Below are 12,844 nucleotides of genomic sequence, written 5' to 3'. Positions count from 1 at the left end.
GGAAGGGTGGTCCCTGTTTCAGGTAAGGAAAACTTCCTCAGAAGCCCCAGCAGATTTCTGTCTCTGTCTTATTCACCAGAACTGTCATGTGGCCATCCTTAGCTTCAAGCGAGTCTGAAGAGGCGAATACCTTTAGCTGGGCATGTTAGCTGCCTGGGCATAAGTGGGGTCCTGTTGGTTAGGATGTGGGGAAATGGATATTGGGTTGGCAGCGAATGGTGCCTGCCCCAGTGGGTAAGGGAGGAAACCGGAATCTCTGCCCGGTGGTGAGGTCTGTGCTTTAAGACAGGAATAAAGACACAGACCAACTAGAGAATGGACTTGAGGATATGGGGAGGGGGAAGGGTAAGTTGTGACAAAGTGAGAGAATGGCATAGACATATATACACTACCAAACGTAAAAGAGATAGCTAGTGGGAAGCAGCTGAGTAGCGCAGGGAGATCAGCTCCGTGCTTTGTTACCACATAGAGGGGTGGGATAGGGAGAGTGGGAGGGAGGGAGACGCAAGAGGGAAGAGATATGGGGATATATGTATATGTATAACTGATTCACGTTGTTATAAAGCAGAAACTAACACACCATTGTAAAGCAATTATACTCCAATAAAGATGTAAAAAAAAAAAAAAAAAGAAGTAAATTCCGTGTGAGGTAGGGCTGGCATGCACCACTGGACTCTGTTTCCTTTGGGTTTTGCAAAAATTATAGGATCTTACTGCAAAACTCCCGCACTCTTCAGGGAGTGTTCAGAGAATTTTAGCCTTAAAGAACTGACGATGTCAGATGCTGATGTATTTTGGCAAAATGAGATTCTGTCTGGGCCAACTGGAGAATTCCAGGGAACCAAGAGATACAGGAGAGCATGGAGCTCCTTGAGGCCAAAGGAGGAGATGGGGCGTCTTCAGCGTGGAAGCTTGCCTGGATGAGGAAGAGGGTCCCAGGGCTGGTCGCCGCCCCCCAGGGTCCCCATCCCACAGTCCCAGGTCCCACACTGCTTAACCCTGCTCTGCGCTGTTTTCAGGCCAGGCACTCTGGCTTTGACCACAGTCAGGGGGGAAACCACACCTCTCACAGTGACATCATTCTGGATCCAACTTCCGTGACCCACTTTTACCCGTGAAGCGTAAACCTGAATCCCAGGTTGTTGAAAATGTACAACTCAAAATGGCAAATATTGACACAGCCCTGATGACGTACTGGAACCATGCTGGGAGCTCACACCGGCCACAGGGGGCTAGGTCACAGCCTTCCCTGCACCCTGGAGGAAACTGGGGCTCTCACTCACCCTGGCAGGCCCCCGATCTCCAGGCCACACCCGCACACGTGCCCTCAGACAGGCCCTGTGCGCAGCCAGGCTCCCGCCCAGGACGGTGGTCTATGTCTGCCAGTGTCTGGCAGCTGCCCCTGTGTACTTTTGTGGGTTCTCCTGCTGGACACCCCTTTAATTCCTGCTCCTTTGGGGAGTGCGGCCCCTCAGCCACCCAGCATACGACACACGCAGGACACAGCCCACCAGCTGCCACGTTTCAGCCCCGCGGGACCGAGAGATGGGGATTATTTGCTTGGCACGCCTGTCAGGAGATCACCACTTGGACAGGCCTGGGACACAGGGTCTGTGTCCCAAGGTTGTTGAGCGGAGGGAGGGAGGCTAGGCCCTGAACTCAGGCTCTGGGGGCAGCAGGCGACCCAGGATGTCGCTAAGTCGAGCAAACAGAACCCAGAACGTGAGAAGCACCCCGGAGAGAAGGAAGGCGCCGTTCTTCTGTGTCTGAATCCGATCAGCCGGGCTCAGCTTTTGGTCCCCTGTGGGGCGGGGGCTCGGAAAGGCTGCTGGTGACTTGGCAGTGTCTCCCGGTGGTGGTCCAGGATCCCGCCGTCTCCGGCCCAGGTCCGCCTGCGGTGAGCACCCCTGGGCCCAGGCGCCAGTCCCCTCCTGCCTCTGGGACCTCAACCCGCCTGCCCCGCTTCTAAGGTGCCGACCCAGAGCCTCACAGCCCCGCCTCGCCTGTATCTCCCCAGGCTCTGGCTTCTGGCTCCTCCACCCTCTCTGAGGGCCTGGGTTCAAAATCCAAGCCTGGCCCACTCTCTGGAAATAGGAACCCCCTTCCCCCAATATATGAGGCTGTGGCGGGTGCTGGGAAAACACCTCTGATACAGAGGCACTTGAGGTCACGTGGAAATGCTGCTTTCGGCTGCAGAATCGGTTGTCACAGGGTGGACACTGGGTCCCTGAGTCTCTCGCAGGCAGACAGGCAACCCTCTCGGGTGTGGGCCCTGGGGTCCGACCGCAGCCCTGCCTTCCTCCCTGTCCTGCAGTCTTCACTCCCTTCTATGGCTCTGATTTTATCTTCGAATGCTGTGGATGTCTGTAGCCCCCGGAACAAGACGAGTCAGTAATAGCGGCAGAGCTGTGTGGCCTGCCAGGGGGAAGCCAGGCACGTGCTCACAGTGCCAGGCTGAGTAGGTCACGGGAGCCTCTCCCTTGCCCAGAAAGTACACACAGGCCGCTGGTCCTCCAGTAATCTGCCCAGTGCAGCTCTTCCTTTGGGTGGTTTGGTGACATGTGCTGGTTCTCCAATGGAGCATCCTCTGTTCACCATCGTAAATGCAGAGGGAGAGACAGAGACAGAGAGATGGGAGAGAGACAGCAGAGAGAGAGAGAGACAGGGAGAGACATACAGAGAGAAAGAAAGAAAGAGAGAAAGGGGGAGTATGCTTCCTGTGGACCAGGCACTGCTCCAGCCTTGTTGGTCGCCCTCTTTGGGGGCTGCCCGCCCCTCTCCTGTCCATCCTGCCCAGAACCCACTGTAGATTCGGGGGCTTTGTTCCCTGATGATTCCAGACGTGGGATTCTAGCTTCCCAAGGACAGTGACTCTGCGGGTGGGACACAGGATGCTCCTTGACTCCTGAGTGGGTGCACGGCTGTGCTGGGCATGGGGAAAGCTCTGCCTTTCAACATCAGAAGGCCTGGGTGGCTCCTCTTGGAGTGACATGTGAGGTCTGGCTTTGATCTAAAATACGTGTGCAGAATAACTCGATGACCACTTTCTCAGAAGGGCCTGGGCTAAATCCTGCTCACAGGCTGTGGAGGAAGCCGTCCCAGTGGTGCCGTTTGGCCCGCAGCTCCCCTGACTCATCCCTGACTCATCCAAGAGCGCGCTTGCACCACCGTCTCCGTCGTTCTGGCCTTCCCAGGTGCGTTGTGTCTGGTTGCACCTGGGTGACTCACTGGGCAAGAAACCATTCGGGAAGGAAGGGAACTGGGCCATCGTCAGCGCAGCAGGAAGACAGGAGGGCTGTTGGGAGCCCACTGCACAGGTAAAGAAACCGAGGCCAGCCTCCTCCCCTGCCTTTTCTCCGACCTGTCCAGGGGCCCCTCCTCTCCATCCTTCTCACGGCTGCTGCCCTCTGCCTGGCCCCGAAGGAGGATGCCCCTGACTGCTTATCCCCTTCCACACCCCTCTCAGGTGGCTGGGCTCCTGGCCTCAATCGATTACCCTCCTCAAAGGCTGGCATCTGTTCCCAAAGCCCAGACAGCTTGCAGGTCTACTGAAGGGGAATCCAGAGACCCCAGCACCTTCGGGGGCAAACCCATGGGGTCCTGAGGTGTTGGAATGGATTTCCCAGGTGGTCAGAGACAGGGCAGTGCCACCTCTGACACAAGGAAGGAAAGTCAAAAGCCATTGACCTGGCTCCCCCGGAATTCAACACCGAGTTTGTTGGGTTTTGTGAAGGTGAATCGTCCTGACGGGGGAAGTCGTCACCCAGTATTGTATCTGCAATCGTTTCCTCAGGAAAAAGCAGAGCAGGCTGGCTGTCACTCCAGACCCACCCCTGTAACCCCCAACCCTGGTTGCTTCCGCTGAAGCTGCAGCTGCCCCTGGAGGGACCGTCTGTGAACAGATGCAGTGGACGTGACGTTGGCCTCTGTCCATTGATTCTGCAAACCATGTGCCACACCTTGTTCCTAGACAAGACAGCGGCAGTGAATTTGGGGCACAGAGTCCCTGCCGGCTCCAGCCACCACTCCAGGGGACCTCAGGAGAGCAGACGTGTCTCAGCACATTTTTTAGAAAAAAGAATTAGTGACTCTTTACAGTAAGGCGTGAACAGATTTGTAAAGTTTTGAGTACTACAGGAACATAAGCTATTAAAACGTATATACGGTAGACATTCTCTCTAAAGGAAAGGAACTTGCAAAGAGTACTTTTATCATTTTCATCAGTAAAGTTAGATGACTTGGGGGGATGGCAGGGGTCTAGGCTGCATGCTCGTTTCCTGCAAGGGGAATTAGGGTGGCACACGCACCTGTGCTGCTTAGACGGTTCTGGTCTCATTTTCTCTCCCTCTTTTATAGGCAACCTTGGTTTGCTTTGTGTGAGTTGAATGCAGAGGAGATGCCCCGCCACACCCACCCTAGGTGGTCACCAGGAAACCCACGAGGGCAGTGGAGTTCTGCCTGGTGATTGGGGTTTTCTGTGTCTGCTGAAAAGTCCGAATCTGCTGCCCGGGGCCAGCATCTCTCCTGAGGCCCCAGTCTGTTCCCAGGCATCACGGCGGATCCCCTGTATCCAGATTGGGGCTCCACGTCCCCTTTCCTGTCATTGTAGTGAAAGAAGCACCACCTGCTCCAGGTGAAACCTCAGTGCCGTCCTCGACTCCTTTGTCTCTCACGCCTGCGGCCAATCAACCTTCAAACCCTCATGCTTCTCCCTCCAGACCCCCAAATCCTTCTCTTCTCCATTCCTCCCGCCCCAGCCCTGATCCAAGTCCCCAGCTCTTCTTCCCCAGACTATCCTGATGAACTTTTAAACAAATTTATTGAAGTAAGTTGATTTACAGTGTTGTGTTAATTTCTTCCGTACGGCAAGGTGACTCAGGTACACACATATATATATATTCTTTTTCACATTCTTTCTATTAAGGTTTGTCACAGAATACTGAATATCGTTTCCACTGCTCCACGGTAGGACCTTGTTGTTTATCCATCCTATACACAGTAGGTTGCCTCTGCTAATCCCAGACTTCCATTCCTGCCCTCCCCTCCCCACTCACCCCCTTGGCAACCCCAAGTCTGTTCTCTATCCGATAAACTACTTGTCTCTTCCCTAACCCGACCTTGACTCTTCCCATCCAGTTTCTCTGCCGCAGTGACCGAGGTCTCATAAAACACACTGCAGCTTAATCCTTGCGCGGCATCCAGGTGCTTTAGGATAATGTGAAGATTCCAAATTGGAACCTTTCTGCTCCTTTTGCAAAGTTCATCTTCGTAAGATGTGGTATTCAGAAAACACCAGCCGGATGACTGATGAAAAGTAAAAAGAAAAAAGGAAAAAGCTGTTTAATCCTTTATGAGTTCTCTGTACGCAGGATGAATTATATAGCACACAGGAAAAACTGCTTAAAATCTCCTCTCCTCTCTCGGTAGCTGGTCAAAGGCTCTTGCATGACACCCCTCACCCTCATCCAGTCTCAGCCCTCCTCCCAGTGCAAGCAGCTCTGGCTTTTCTCTAAGCCTTTCCACACAGCTCACCATGCCATGGATTCCAGAAGCCAAGCAAAGGGCAGGTCGTTAGCCAAAGTCCCTGGGAAAGAGTCTTATTGATTAGCTCCTGCTTCTTTTCCTGGAGGTCTGCAATCTGCCCTTTGGATGACAAATCAAGGTCCAGGGAGTCTGAGGGAAGTCAATTATAGGACAATTGCGTGGATAACTCAGCCAGAGCCAGACCTAATTTAAGAAGAAATTGGGGAATCTTTAGCTCAATGATAAAAAGTCACCAGAATTTGGACTCTATCACTCACCAGCCATTGGCCTTTGGACAGCATATTTACTATCCCTAAGCCTCAACCTCCTCATCCATAAAATGGGATGGTGGTGGGGCCCATCCCACCCCCATCAGTTTATTGGGTAAACTCGCTGTGATACACTTAACACAGTATTTAGGACGGTGAGTTCTTTGTTCAGGATGCTCGGCCTCTGCATGACCCGTGCTGCTCACCTGGGCAGGAGCAGGTGTAGAGAAAACGCCGCAGACAGACCACCTGTGGGCCGGGGGGGCGGTGGGTGCTATGAAAGCATGAACTCTGGGGATCTGAGACCATTGAGAAGTCAGGGAAAGCTTCACCAAGGAATGAGGGATTTGAGGCCAGAGCTGAGGTTGATTCAGTGGGAGTCAATGAGGCAAAGAGGAAGGAAGAGTGTCCAGGTGGCGCGTGCAGGATTCCCTAGGCTGGAGGGAGCGCACAGTGAGTGGGGGTGGGGGGAGGGGAGGAGCCAGGGAGTTTAGGTTTCAGGCTGGAGGGAGAAGCTTCATTAGGGCTTTTGTCCTTATTCTAAACACTGATGGGTTTTATCAGGAAGGGGATGTGCTCAGACATCAGAGTTTAGTCATTTTCTGTTTTCTCCCCATACGTCTCCATGCATTAAATCGGAAAGTCAATCTAAAATCTGTGTTTTCTTGATTCTTCTTGATTGGATTATGGTGATCACTTTTATTACGCCGAGACGTGAATAAATAACATCTTATCTAAAGTTCCATTAGGGCAAGTGGTCCCACACTGAACTTTGTGTCCTTTGAGAGGACTCCCAATGACAAGCATTGAATTCTGCCAGCTCCTTTTAGACACAGCCTTCGGGAGACGTAATTTAAAAGAAGCAGTGACAATTGTTTGAAAGATGACACAAGATATCGTACCATAAAAATCTGTTTGCCTATTTTTTTCAGACTGATACACCACAGGTCACAACACCCACATGTGAATAATGTTTTCAGGGGATCCACTCTAGGGCAGAATTTTGGGGAAAGGAAAGGGACAATGGGGTAATGAACAGTAGGTGACAGTTCTAGAAGGAAAGCTGCTGTGTGTTAAGGGCGATTTTGCGGCACCAGGAAATGTAGGCAAGTTGGCGGCTTCGAGCTGCTGAGGATGATAAGTCATGAGAGAGGAAGAAGGCTTGGGGGAGGAATGGGGGACTCCCCAGAGAAGTTCATACAACACTAAATACCCATCGAAAGCCATTTGAAGAGAAAGCTGTAAGAAAAAAAAAAAAAAAAGCAATAGATTTAGCAACAAGGAAACCACCAGGCATTTGGGGAGCTACACTTTGCTCTGGATTCCAGGGACTAGTGACTCATAAACTGCACCAGTCACCCCTGGAAACTAAGCATTTTGCTACACTCAATGGAAAAATACAAAAAAGTATCAGGGATAGGGCAAGTGCATTCTAGGCATTTCTGGTGATAGGACAATAATTATTCTAGTGTGGCTCAGCAAGAAACTGAGACCGGGAGAGGTGAAGGTGACCAGGGTCACCTGCTGGAAAAGCCAAACGCAGAGTTCACACCGAGTTCAGGTCTGACTGCAAACCCCATGCACCTGGCGGGCCGCTCTCGGAAAGCAGGTCATGAGCCCATGCCAGGATGCACCTAAACGTGGATTCGTAAATGTTCGCTGAACAGAAACGCATGATCCTAGAGCTGAAAATATATATCAAGTCTGCAATCAAACAGAATATTAGTATCTACTTCTTTCTGGAAAGTACCTAAAATGAAGCATAGTGGAAAAAGAATATTTGGCATTGTCGCTTTTTCCTAATCTTTCATTTCAGGAGAGAGAGAGGGAGGGAGGGAGGGAGGGAGAGGTGCGTGCTGTAAATATTCCCGTGTGTAAAGCCCCCCACCCCCCATGCACCTCCTTTCGTCTGTTGCCACCCAGTTTTCTTTTGACTTTCTCAGTGATGCTTCTCTGTTCCCTTCCTTCCTCTTCCCACCTTGGTGGAACCTGCTGTTACCCACAGGATTCTCCACCTTTGAGGCTCTTCTCTGACCTGGCTCCCTCCAGGTCTCAGAGGATCTCTTTCCTACCTTCCCATCAAACTTCCCAAACTGCAGCTTCTCACCTCCCCCTGCTCCCTATGTCTTGCCATCTGGCATCTGCCTGGAACTTGTTGGAGAGTGAAAAGCTAAGAAGACACCTTCCTTCAAGAGCCACTTCCTCTCCACTGGTTGGAATCCCCACGACCTACCCAGGGTCCTTGAAACCTGGGGGCTGAATATCTACCAGCTTGGGCTCCCAGGACCCCCTGTTGGGGAAGCAAGGAGGCCTGACCCTGGAGCCCATGGAGGCAAAGGGAGAACAGAGAAGAGAGAATAGACAGGCTGAAGGCAGACCGTGGCTTCTGGTGGCATCATCAGGGCTAAAGCTGTGCTGAGGGGCCTAAAGAACAGTCTTCTCTACCATCTCTCCTGAGACCCCTGGAAGGGGCTGAGACCCCTGGATGCTCCCCCTGGGCTGTCTCGTCCCTCTCTGATGTGCCTGAGTGGCTCCCCCAGGGGATGGAGCAGACAAACTTCCTGGTCCCAAGGCTGCCTGAGAGAGCTTAGGCAGAGGGTGGGTGGACGGTCAGTGGTCCAGAGCCAGAACGGGCAAGATGCCAATGGGCAGAGAATCCAGGGGGGAGAAATGAGGGGCACAGAACCAGAAACTTCCTGGGTGCATCTCCTGGGGGCCTGGAGGGGGAACAAGAGACTCAGTGGAAGGAAGGCAAGGGTTTCAAGGGTCAAGTGTGAAGACAGAATTGAGGAGCTGCAGGTCTGGGAGGATGAGGACCGCGCAACGGCCGGCAGACTGAAACGGGGGTCCCAGGGCCAACTTAGAGCAACTTCCAAAGTTCTGGGTGGGTGCCGGGCTGCAAGACGTGACAGCAGGAGACTGGTGAGACTCTGCAGGTGGTGGATGCTATTCTGAGAAGTCTGACCAGGAAGGTAGGAAAGGGATGGTATGAGACAGGGTCTGCCTTAGCTCAGCTGCTATGACGAAACACCAGGGACGGGGAGGCTTATAAACAGCTGACAGTTATCTCTCACGGGTCTGGACGCTGGGAGTCCAAGATCGAGGTGCCAGCAGAGTCAGCGCCTGGTGTGGTCCGTCTCCCTGGTTCATGGACGGAGTCTTCTCACTCCGTCCTCGTCTGGAGGAAGGTGTCAGGGAGCTCCCTGGGGTCTTTTTTATAAAGACCCTGATCCCATTCATGAGGGCTCCACTCTCATGGTCTGATCACCTCCCAAAGGACCTACCTCCTAACACCATCACCTTGGGGGGCAGGATTTAACATGGGAATCTGGGGCACACGGATCATAGCGGGGTCAGGATGGACACAGCAGACTCAGTGGGCAGCGTCTCCCAACCGCATGTGCCGCGGCCCAGTGTCGGTGACCCACAAAGGCAGTGTTTCTTTGAATTAACAAGCGCAACCCTTTAGGTGTTTTGGGTCGGGGAGGGGCTCCAGGGAAGACAATTGTTCATAGCTCTCTTGGTCTATCGAGTGATTGTTGTTTTTTTAAAGTTTCCTTTCTTATCGGTAAGACCACAGTCGGCCAACATCCGATCTGGGCTAAAATGCAAAAGGCTGGGAGCCAGGCATCCAGTCACCTGTCCAGGGCGATCACTGGTCACACCGGGCGTTTGCTTGCCTGTACCCTTTGGCCCGGGGCCCTGGGCACCCAGGGGACAAGGCTCATTCCGGCTGCCACACCCAGTTCGAGTCCCCAGCTCTTCCTGTCCACGTGGTTTGGGAGACAGTGAGGGCACAGTGAGGTGAGGCGGGCGTTGCCCTGGGTCACAGTCCTTTCCCTCCGGAACTACTGTGAGTTTGGCCAGGGTTGACCACAAAAACTCCTATGTTTGTGAGTGTGTGTGTGTGTGTGTGTGTGTGTCTGTGTGAAAGAGAGAGCCAGAGAGTGCTGTAAGCCCGCTTACCCTTAGATAAGAGAGGTCTTTCCAGCCCTGCCAAATTCTATTTAAGAAACACGCCCCCGGGGGTAAGGTGGCTTATTCTGCCCCAGGGAGAGAGAGCCATTCTACAAGCAACGGGGTGGGGGGATCGGGGGCTTTTCCCCACTTCGCTGTGGCCACAGACCTGGGCTTTGGACAATCTCTCCAATGGTGTGGGCTTGCTGGTCCAGAGCCTGCGTACTGCAGAGGCTCTGTGCTGATGGAGAAACATCCAGAATGTGGGAAGCCGGCCCTTCCGGGGCACCCAAACACGGGAGCATTTGGACCATGAAGACTCCTGGAGGAATCTGATGAAGCAAGAATAAAAGGGAGCGCAGCTGGACGGAACAGAGGAGATGGGGCGGTTAGTCTGAGCGCAAGGCCGGGCTCCGCCTCAGTGCTGGGACCTGGGGAGTCCCTTGCCTTTGAAAGCTTCAGTTTCCCCATATGTAAAATGAGGGAATCAAACCCAGTCCAGTCATCTCGGAGACACGCTGATAACCCAGCTCTCACAGCAGCAGGCCGTTCGCTGGGTCCCCGAACAATGCCGACAGCCGTGGGCCCCCTGACCCTGCCCTGGCACTGGATGGCCTTTCATGATGACAACGGTCACCCATGGCAACTGAGTCTCCAGCAATGCAGCGTCGATACTTGGAAAGTGCTCCGGGAAAGAAACAGTAAATTCTACTTCCCTACTCTCATAGCCGGGCGGCGGATTTCAGGGCACTGCAGAAGTGACCCCTGCTCCGAGGATGGCCGCACCAGGCGGGACACAGCAGACGCATCTGGTGCTGGGGGCCCCTCAGCGTTCCTGGGAGGCTGCTGTAAAATGCAGACGCCTGGGCCCTGTCCCAAACCCCCCGACTCAGAGCCTTGAAGGGTAGGCCCAGGGAATCTGGGTCATGTGCTCAAGGGGTTTCCATTCATATTAAAGTGCGGAAACCCTGAGAAGCCAGGTAGCAAAGTTTGATTTATAAAACGTGAATCCTTCAAAAGTTGGCCAGCTTTTACAAATGAACCTATCTACGAAAGAGGAATAGACTCACAGACAAAGAGAACAGACTTGTGGTTGCCAAGGGGGAGGGGGAGGGGAGAGGGAAGGATTGGGAGTTTGGTATTAGCAGGTGCAAACTGGTATATATAGAATGGATAAACAAGGTCCTACTGTACAGCACAGGGAACTAGATTCAATATCCTGGGATAAACCACCGTGGAAAAGAATATGAAAAAGAATGTATATATGTGTATAACTGAGTCCTTTTGCTGTACAGCAGAAACTAACACAACATGGTAAATCAACTACACTTCAATAAAAATTTAAAAAATAAATAAAGTAAAAATTATTTTTAAAAAGTTGGCCAGGTTTTATTTTATTTTACTGAAAAAGTCTCACTTAATTCAGCCCAGAAATGCCCTTGGTGTAGACAGCTGTGTTCATGAACGTCTTGGTTGTAAGTCCCCAGGTAAACAACACCCTCCTACCAGCTCGCCTTCTGGATTCCCACAGTCTTATCGTCTAGTTCCTTGGGCATTTATGTTTGCAACTCCTGTTCCAAGAGTGGTTATTTGAGACAGATTTCAAGTTTCAGGGCAGGGATGCTGTCTTACCCTTCCTGGGCTCGTTTATGTCAGGGCAAGAGGCTGGATGCAATGGATACACCGTGTAAATGCCTGGGGAAATGAATTAAAATGAAGTGCCTGGACAAAGGTCACTAGACTTTCATGGAAGGCCCAGATAATCTACTTTATCTTCCATAGGCACCTAGTGCCTTTTTGAGAGCTCGCTATCAAATTATTTTATAACCGCAAATACGTGGGATTGATCAGGCTTCTCCCGGAAGTAACCTCAATGAACAATGAACTGATTTGTCTAAAATCTCCCAAGTAAAAACACAGTTGAGATAAGAGTTCTGAACCACTGTCATCTTCCAATGAGCCCACAGTGGTTCCAGTTGTGAGAAGCAGAAGTAGGCTCAGAAAAAACTATGAGTAAGCAATTCTTTAAATGATCCGTGAATTCTCTAGACAGTTCCAAAGTTTAGAAAACATTCATGTGGTTAATGCACAATCTCTGTCTAAGATAACTGTGAAAATAAGCCATATTTGTACCTTCTAAGGGATTCAGCATTCCCATTACCCATTATTTCTAAGAGGCTTCAGAACAGTTCATTGGACACAATGCTTCTTTCTGCCTTCTCTTTGCTTCTTTTGGTGTCCTTGGCCCAGAGAATCCGTAATTCGGTGGTTCTCAGACTTGACTGTCCCTGTGGAGACTTGAAAGCTCCTGTCAGAGAGGCCTCACTCCTTATCAATTAAAACAGAGCCCCAGGGAGTGCACCCCAAGCATTAACAGGTTTAAAACATTCCCCAGGTGTTTCCAATGGGCAGAAAGATTGTGATCCACTCCCTTCACAAAACCAAACTGGACTTTCTCCTCAAAACAAAAATTTTTTTTTTACATCTTTATTGGAGTGTAATTGATTTACAATGGTGTGTTAGTTTCTGCTTTATAACAAAGTGAATCAGCTATACATATACATATGTTCCCATATCTCTTCCCTCTTGCATCTCCTTCCTTCCCACCCTCCCTATCCCACCCCTCTAGGTGGTCACAAAGCACCGAGCTGATCTCCCTGTGCTATGCGGCTGCTTCCCACTAGCTATCTATTTTACGTTTGGTAGTGTATATATGTCCATGCCACTCTCTCGCTTTGTCACAGCTTACCCTTCCCCCTCCCCATGTCCTCAAGTCTATTCTCTAGTAGGTCTGTGTCTTTATTCCTGTCTTACCCCTAGGTTCTTCATGACATTTTTTTTTCTTAAATTCCATATATATGTGTTAGCATACGGTATTTGTCTTTCTCTTTCTGGCTTACTTCACTCTGTATGACAGACTCTAGTTCCATCCACCTCATTACAAATAGCTCAATTTCGTTTCTTTTTATGGCTGAGTAATATTCCATTGTATATATGTGCCACATCTTCTTTATCCATTCATCCGATGATGGACACTTAGGTTGTTTCCATCTCCTGGCTACTGTAAATAGAGCTGCAATGAACATTTTGGTGCA

Source organism: Hyperoodon ampullatus, assembly GCF_949752795.1.
Source record: "Hyperoodon ampullatus genome assembly, chromosome: 5".
Classification (NCBI taxonomy): Eukaryota; Metazoa; Chordata; class Mammalia; order Artiodactyla; family Ziphiidae; genus Hyperoodon; species Hyperoodon ampullatus.
The sequence above is the reverse complement of the archived record's forward strand: the minus strand, read 5'-3'. Positions refer to the sequence as shown.